At 48.3% G+C, this 9,432-nt stretch overlaps 1 long non-coding RNA gene across 1 annotated transcript; it reads left to right on the top strand.

The window, feature by feature from the left end:
• The first annotated feature begins 6,088 nt into the window (after positions 1-6,088).
• On the top strand, positions 6,089-7,006 carry LOC122939818. The gene is made up of 2 exons (XR_006390177.1): positions 6,089-6,148; positions 6,669-7,006. It is a non-coding gene; the product is annotated as an uncharacterized LOC122939818 (long non-coding RNA).
• Positions 7,007-9,432: the final 2,426 nt, after the last annotated feature.

Below are 9,432 nucleotides of genomic sequence, written 5' to 3'. Positions count from 1 at the left end.
GCGCATTGTGTAGCGCTTCTTCTGGCCGCTGATCGTCAGGGCGCAGTACTGCGCCATATATAAGCGACGCCCGTCAGCCGGCATCATGTGCAGCAGCTGTGCGCCGTCAAAAGAGTGACGTAAAAACAAATCAATGTGATCGAGGGGGAGAAGGAATATATCCAAATACAAACATAGACACAAAAGCGCAATTAACATGTTCGGCAGCAATTACTGATTATACAAGCAGAAATCATTCCTAAGGACATCAATGTTAGATTAGAAACAGCATGGGTGCAGAAGGGACAAAATCCGAAGGGATGGTTATCTTAAAGGGCCATGGGATCCATAGAGAATAACCCAAACACCCCACTGTAACTATGTTTTAACATGCCCCCATTATTGAAGGAATACGGACATGTCGTTCCTATCGTTGAGTCCAGCAGCGCCAATAGCTTTGGTGCGGAGGATCCATCTTGCTTCCCTCTGCAGGAGTAGTCGGTGTCGATCTCCTCCCCTGGGGATGGGTCGGACCTGTTCCACTCCCGCAAAGGAAAGACAACGGGGATAACCGTTATGCGCGTCCCTAACGTGCTCAATAAGGCGGGGACACCCTTTACCAGAACGAATGGAATTCACATGCTCCCGTATCCGTTCGAAGAGCGGGCGAATAGTTTTGCCTATATAATACCTATTACAAGGGCAAAATACGGCATACACGACGTACGGCGTGCGACAAGTTATGAAATCCCGCACCGTGTGCTGAACCCCTCCAGGGTTCACTAACCATTTACTGCACCTGTTTAATGCGCAAAAGGAACAATGCCCACATTTATAATTACCCTCAGGTTTTTTACTGGTGAGCCATGTCTCCGCCTTAGGTGTGCAGAATACACTGTTCACCAGTTTGTCCCTGAGGGTTGCGCATTTTTTGAAGGTAACCAATGGTCGCTGACTGGAGAGGTTGCTTAAGGCTGGATCTCCCTTCAGAAGGTCCCAATTATCTTGTATTACTCGCTTGATGATATCTGCAGCTGGACTATATTTAAAAGCAAAGGCAAAGCGGGGTGATTCAGTTTTCCTATTCCTTTCTACCAGCAATGTGTTACGGTCAAGTGCGGCAGCCTTACGTAAGGCCGCCGAGACTCCCCCTGGTGGGTAACCCCGATCCACAAGTCGATGACTTAGCTCATTAGCTTGCCTGTGAAAGCCTTCTTCGGTGTCATTAATCCTTCTAAGCCGGACGAATTGTCCGTATGGGACGGCTTTTTTGACCGAAGGTGGATGATAACTGGTCTGGTGAAGCAGCGAGTTAGTCGCGGTGGGCTTACGGAAGCCCGTGGTGTGTAGTTCACCATCCTTGACTGTCACACGCACATCCAGGAAGTCCAGCGAATCACCCCCGTAATTGAGGGTGAAGCGCATATTCATCCTGTTGTGCGTGTTGAGGTACTCCACAAAATTGCGGCCTCGCTGCCTGACCAGACCAGAAAGATGTCGTCCACATAACGTAAAAATAAATGCATGAACCGTAGGAAGGGGTTACCCACCGAGAATATGTATGTATCCTCAAATACCGCCAGGTACAGGTTCGCAAATGTGCACGACACGGGTGTGCCCATTGCGGTACCTAGTACCTGGCAGTACCATTGGCTGTCGAACTGAAACACATTGCTGGTGAGGATGAGGTCAAGTGCATCCATGACAAAGCTCTTGAACATGGGGTCTTTGTCACTTCTATTCAGGACAGTATTGACAGCCCGGAGTCCCAGGTCGTGCGGGATTCTGGTATACAAACTCTCGACGTCCAAGGACACCAGGCTGAACTCCCTCCGCCACTCGAAATGTTGGAGTGCTCGGAGGAGGTCCCCGGTGTCCTTGAGATACGTCGGAGTCCCCAAAAGAAGAGGCCTAAGGAGCCAATCCACGTAACCAGACAGTGGTTCGGTCACTGACTCGACCCCGGCTACTATGGGGCGGCCCGGGGGCCGGGTCAGTGATTTGTGGATTTTTGGTACGAAGTACCAGACCGGAGCTTTGGGATGAGGAGGGATGAGTCGATTGGCCATGCCTTTAGGCAGGAAACCAGCTACTATGTACTTCTCAATGAATGCCCGAAGTTTATCTAGTATTGCTGGTACCGGGTCTTTCTGGTCTGGTCAGGCAGCGAGGAGTCGTGCCGCAATTTTGTGGACTACCTCAACACGCACAACAGGATGAATATGCGCTTCACCCTCAATTACGGGGGTGATTCGCTGGACTTCCTGGATGTGCGTGTGACAGTCAAGGATGGTGAACTACACACCACGGGCTTCCGTAAGCCCACCGCGACTAACTCGCTGCTTCACCAGACCAGTTATCATCCACCTTCGGTCAAAAAAGCCGTCCCATACGGACAATTTGTCCGGCTTAGAAGGATTAATGACACGAAGAAGGCTTTCACAGGCAAGCTAATGAGCTAAGTCATCGACTTGTGGATCGGGGTTACCCACCAGGGGGAGTCTCGGCGGCCTTACGTAAGGCTGCCGCACTTGACCGTAACACATTGCTGGTAGAAAGGAATAGGAAAACTGAATCACCCCGCTTTGCCTTTGCTTTTAAATATAGTCCAGCTGCAGATATCATCAAGGGAGTAATACAAGATAATTGGGACCTTCTGAAGGGAGATCCAGCCTTAAGCAACCTCTCCAGTCAGCGACCATTGGTTACCTTCAAAAAATGCGCAACCCTCAGGGACAAACTGGTGAACAGTGTATTCTGCACACCTAAGGCGGAGACATGGCTCACCAGTAAAAAACCTGAGGGTAATTATAAATGTGGGCATTGTTCCTTTTGCGCATTAAACAGGTGCAGTAAATAGTTAGTGATAGGAGGGGTTCAGCACACGGTGCGGGATTTCATAACGTGTCGCACGCCGTACGTCGTGTATGCCGTATTTTGCCCTTGTAATAGGTATTATATAGGCAAAACTATTCGCCCGCTCTTCGAACGGATACGGGAGCATGTGAATTCCATTCGTTCTGGTAAAGGGTGTCCCCGCCTTATTGAGCACGTTAGGGACGCGCATAACGGTTATCCCCGTTGTCTTTCCTTTGCGGGAGTGGAACAGGTCCGACCCATCCCCAGGGGAGGAGATCGACACCGACTACTCCTGCAGAGGGAAGCAAGATGGATCCTCCGCACCAAAGCTATTGGCGCTGCTGGACTCAACGATAGGAACGACATGTCCGTATTCCTTCAATAATGGGGGCATGTTAAAACATAGTTACAGTGGGGTGTTTGGGTTATTCTCTATGGATCCCATGGCCCTTTAAGATAACCATCCCTTCGGATTTTGTCCCTTCTGCACCCATGCTGTTTCTAATCTAACATTGATGTCCTTAGGAATGATTTCTGCTTGTATAATCAGTAATTGCTGCCGAACATGTTAATTGCGCTTTTGTGTCTATGTTTGTATTTGGATATATTCCTTCTCCCCCTCGATCACATTGATTTGTTTTTACGTCACTCTTTTGACGGCGCACAGCTGCTGCACATGATGCCGGCTGACGGGCGTCGCTTATATATGGCGCAGTACTGCGCCCTGACGATCAGCGGCCAGAAGAAGCGCTACACATTGCGCGAAACGGCCGTAGCCGCCACTCATCTGCAGGAGCGTGTCCGCCTCGCAACCCCACTTGTTCGTCCGAATGCTGAGGACTGAATAAAGAGATACATATTTACGTGCTTTGGTGAGTGTCGCATACTTCTTTTACCTCCGCTACATTGTTGCACTAGAATTCACTTACATTTTAGAGATTTTCCTTCACTAAAAAATAAAATGATTATGTTTGTAAAATGGAATAATTTCGGTTTGATACTAGGGGATAGACAAATAATGAATGTGCAATCTGCATGATGCTTTTCTTACTTCAAAGTGGCAATACCGGTCATTATATTACTTTCATATAGTGACAAATATTGTTGCTCTTGTTCCTTGTGCACTTATATTGAACTCACTTTTTTGGTAACATTGTGACATTGTGACGTTATTACAGTGAAAGCGTTAAATGTGTAGGACCTGAACTGGGTGACATTCCGGGGGGTAGGGGCATGGGTAAGGGCTTTAACCTTTTCTTCAGTAGTGTGTAACCCATGACGGTCCACCGTGTGGGCACAAAAAAATTTCACGCGTACGTCAATGGTCGGGAGTTCACACTTATCACTGACCACAAACCTCTGTTGTCAATACTGAACCCTCAGAAAGGAATTTCTACAACAACCGCATCTCGCTTACAAAGGTACGCTTTATTTTTAGGAGCTTATGCTTATTCGATCAGATACCGCTCCCATGATACCCATGGCAATGCAGATGCATTTTCCAGATTGCCACTAAGAGATGACCACCCACTAAGAGAGGTACGTGTAGTGGAAGTACACAGGCCACAATCTTGCATGTCCACCTCCCTGATTGCCAAACATACAGCCACAGATCCTTTCCTGTCTCAGATATTCTCTTATGTTCAGACTGGATGGCCAGAGAGTGTTTCAGGTGACTTTCGTCCGTACTTTGCCAGAAAATGTGAGCTTGTGACTAATGCTGGTTGCCTACAATGGGGCAATACAGTGATAGTACCCCAGTACTTGCAATCAACCATGCTAAGGATACTGCATGAAGGCCATCCTGGTGAGGTGCGCATGAAGCAGCGGGCTCGGAGCTATGTTTGGTGGCCACAAATGGATACAGCAATTGAAGATCATGTTGCTCAATGTCCTGGGTGCTGTCAAGCCCAGCGACCCCAAAAGAGAGGAACCCTGCAACCTTGGCCATGGCCAACAGAACCGTGGTCCAGACTCCATCTTGATTTTGCTGGCCCCATCCAGGGTAAAATGTATTTGATCGTGGTAGATGCACATTCAAAATGGCCGGAGGTTTTTCAAATGCCTTCTATTACCTCAGCTGCTACCATTCTAGTCTTAAGGAAGCTCTTTGCTCAATTTGGCTTGCCTACAGCCATAGTCTCCGACAATGGAACTCAATTTACATCGCATGAGTTTCAATCCTTCCTTAGTGGTTTGGGTGTCCAACACTACAAAACAGCTCCTTATCATCCAGCTTCAAATGGGCTGGCAGAACGATTTGTGCAGTCATTTAAGAAGCACTTACTGTCCACTCTGGACCAGGTTGGACTGTCAGAAGAGAAGCTGCTGGAATTCTTGATCATGTACCGTAACACGAAACACGCTACTACTGGGCTGTCACCGGCTTTTCTTATGTTTGGCAGGCATCTCCGCACCAAACTTGATTTAGTTCGTCCGCAGGAGCAGTCACCAACACCTCCTCCGCCGGGCCGTCTGGGATTCCGTGCCGGTGATCTTGTATGGTCTCAGAATTACAGAGCTTTGCCTCCTTGGCTTCCTGGCGTTATTGATGGAACTCTTGGCAGAAGAATGTACCTTGTCCGCCTGGAGGAAGGCATTTGTGTTCGGCGACACCTTTCACAATTGAGGAAACGCATTTGCCGGCCACTAGTGACAAAACCGACCCTTCTTTCTGACCACCCACCAGAGTCTACTCTGAACTCTGCTGGTGACATATGGCATGGTGTCTGGCATGATCCCACAAGTTTACACCCAAACCCTGAACCGGTTGGTGACCATATTCCTGAGGAGCCCGGACATGTGCCTGAAGTTGCAGAGACTGATTTGTCTGTGGGACGCCCACTGACCTCTCCAGTACCTTTGACTGACTTTATTCCTCCCGGTGCTGTACCTCTGCGTCGGTCTACCCGTCAAAGACGTCAAACGCCTCGCTGGCAAAGTGCTGAAATCTTACGGGACACATTGGAGGTCAGGGAACAGAGACAAAGGGCTCATGAAGTGCTGCGGAAATCACAGAACTGAGTTGGGGATACTACTTGCTGAACTGATCTCGCTTGCCTTGTTATGTTATGTGTTCAACATTTTGTTCTCTTGTTATGTTTTTTTTTTTTGGGGGAGGAAAGGAGGTGTGATGTTGTGATAGATCACTGTGACCTTTACCCTTTTTCTCCTGATGCATGATGGGGGGAGGAGGAGCTGTACCAGGAAGTCAGACAGTGTGTGTGAGGGGAACTGGAAGCAGACACATGAGGCTGAGAAGGGATTACATCTGATAAGGACAGAAGCTGTTGGAATAAGACTCCTCCATGTAAGAATGCCATAATGTTCTGAGTAATAAACCTTGCTCTGGTTAAGTAGTACATCGGCCTGTGTGCGTAACTTGCTGAGCAGATACCGGCAGCATTGCCAGCAGCACCTGAGAGACACAGAGTGTCCAGGGGACATAACAGTTTCCATCCTAGAGATTCATGATTTCTGTCTGTGTAATGTTTCTTAAATTAGATCTACCCCTAATGCAAATGCACTTCATATAAGCACCCAAACTTTATTCATTCATACTTTAATTATAGTTTTTCTTGTGGCCTATTGCAAGGAACCAGGTTTGGAATTGACTCCCACCGTTGAACTTATTATACTATATGATGAAAAAGCAATTACAAAGACATGTAAAATAAAGAGTTCACAAGTTGAGAGAAGTTTCATAGTGGAAAATGTAACAAAATAGCAATTAACTTCTGTTCTCGGGTCATATGAAATATTGATATTTTACGCTTTTGTTTTTACTGCTTTATTGGGTTTTTTTTCCTTTTCTTTTTTTTTATGTGCAGTGTTACATGGGTTAATACAAGGATGAAGGTACCAAAGAAGCCGCCAATGTGGCTGCAATGGGAGAATGGGGCCAGCCAAGATTTAGTAAGTGCCTGTGCAGAGACCCCGTATCCACAGGTCATACAGTGTTAGCTGCCAAGAATTTAAGGACCATGGAAAGATGATGATGCAGAAAAGTATCAAGTTCTACTGTTCTGGACAACAACAGTTGCAAGAAATAAGAAGTACAGATGTAGTCACCATTACAGTCATACCTGGCATGTTATCATACTAGCTTATCGTCTAGGACTTAGTTTAACTATGTGCAAAGCTTCTAAAGATTAAAGTGTAACTGTCATTCTTTTTTTTATTTTTGTAATGTATAGGGGCACGGATACTGACTATTTTTGTAATATACTTTAATTACTAAAATCTTGCATTTCTATTAGAAAAATAGCTCTAAAGTGGCCCATTTTGAGCCTTAGCAACACTCCTCTGTCTTCTGTTTACATAACAGTGGAGACTTGCTAACACTGACTGTATTATGTAAACAGATGACAGAGGAGCGTTGCTGAGGCTCAAAATGGGCCACTTTAGAGCTATTTTTCTAATAGAAATATACGAGTTCAGTAATTAAAGTATATCATTGAACAGGCACCTAGGCTAAATGCGCCGGGGGGTCCTGTGACCCCCCCATGTCGGCGATTGCAGAAAACCGCAGGTCAATTCAGACCTGTGGTTTTCTGCGTTTCTGGGTTTTTCGGGTCTCTGAAGACCCGATAACCCGGAACAGGATGGTGATATTGGTGTGATTTCACCCCACCAATCACCATCCAGCGATCCTGAGTGGTGATGGTGACATCACCACTCAGGATTGCCTCTGATTGGTCTGTGGGCGGGATGGCGGCAGATTCAAAAGATGCAGGTGCTCCTCTCCTCCTCACTTTTGGGTTCCGGAGCCGGAGGAGAGAGGAGCTGCCTGCACGTGTCGTCAGTCTGTGCCAGCATCGCCCCATCTTTGCCACCCAGGACCCGATCTGTGCCCCAGCACCCCCCATCTGAACAGCAGGTACATAGGGAAAGCATAGGGAAAGCATAGGGAAAGCATAGGGAAAGTTTGGGTTAGGCAGGGAAAAAAAAGGGAAAGTTAGTTTGTTCAACTTTGATTGCATCACCCTAAGTTAGGGTGTCTGGGGACCACAGCACAGCTGTGTGACCCTAGACCCCCCCAGGGGTGCTGCTGCTTGCCCCCCCCACACTTTTTTGGGGTGCAGGATTATTTTAATTTTTTTTGTGTACGCTGACTGTGGACGGCACTCTTAGCGTCGCACACCCCACCGCTGATCAACTTCGGACGGTTGATCAGCGTTTTTTTTTTTTCACATTTTTGGGCCTTTTTTTAGTTATTATTATTTTTTTCTGTTAGTTTTAGGGTTAAGTCTGCAAACACCCGTGCCCCCACACACACGCACACAAAATAAAGATTTCCACACACGCACATACACACGCAGACACACACTTCCCTATGGCCCGCCGGACGTTCTCGGCCGAGGAGGCATACGCCCAGCTTGCCTCTGACTCCGAGTCCCAGTGAGGACGAGGGTGACCCCACATTACTGTTGTCATCCGCGTCCTCCTCATCATCCAGCGATGATGATGAGCCCCCAAGGCGGCGGAGACGCCGCCAGGCGGAGCAAGGGGATCGCCATGTTAGGGACCCTGTGGCCCAGCCTGGTACGAGCAGCTCTGGGGCTCGTACTGGTTTCCCGGCCCACCAGTTAAATCCACCGGAGTGCCCTGCCGGTGAACTAGTCTGGTGTAGCCCAGAGCGATACGAGCCCGTGATACCTGATTTTGTAGGCCAATCAGGAATCCAGATTTCCACAGTGGGCTACACTGAATATTACTTTTTTTGTCATTTTTTCAGTGAATCTGATGGTGGAGCAGACAAATCTGTATGCCCAACAGTTCGTTGCTCAACACCCGGGCTCCTTTTTGGCCAGGCCGGGTGGCTGGACGCCGGTTAGTGCAGCCGAAATGAGGACATTTTGGGGCTCGTGCTGCATATGGGCCTGGTCAAAAACCCAGTGTCAGGCTGTACGGGAGTGGGGACATCCTATACCAGACCCCACTTTACAGTACGGCCATGACACGCTCCCGGTTTGAGGCCATCCGGAAATGTCTGCATTATTCCGATAATGCAGTATGTCCCCCCCCGAGGTGATCCTGCCCATGACCGTCTGTATAAGATACGGCCGGTCATCGATCACTTTGGGGCCAAATTCATGGAGGCCTATGTACCTGGAAGAGAGGTCGCGGTTGATGAGTCTCTCATTGCGTTCAAGGGGAGACTCATTTTCCGCCAGTATGTGCCCTCCAAGCGGGCGAGTTATGGTGTGAAGCTATACATAATTTGTGAGAGTACCTCAGGGTACACTTACAAATTTCGTATATACAAGGGGCGAGATTCCCGGATTCAACCCCCAGAATGTCCCCCCACTCTGGGTGTTACCGGGAAACTTGTGTGGGACCTTATGTACCCACTGCTGGATAAGGGTTACCACCTGTACGTGGATAACTTTTATACCAGTATCCCCTTGTTCCAGTCCCTTGCCGCCAGATCCACGTCCGCTTGTGGGACCGTGCGGAAAAATCAACGCGGCCTCCCTGCCCACCCCCTCCAGGTACCTATCCCCAGGGGTGAGACCTGTGCCCTTACTACTGGAAACCTGTTGCTGGTCAGGTATAAGGACAAGAGGGATGTCCTTATGCTGTCCACAATTC

Source organism: Bufo gargarizans, chromosome 6 (genome assembly GCF_014858855.1).
Source record: "Bufo gargarizans isolate SCDJY-AF-19 chromosome 6, ASM1485885v1, whole genome shotgun sequence".
Lineage (NCBI taxonomy): Eukaryota > Metazoa > Chordata > Amphibia > Anura > Bufonidae > Bufo > Bufo gargarizans.
This window is presented reverse-complemented; position numbering and strand designations above follow the sequence as displayed.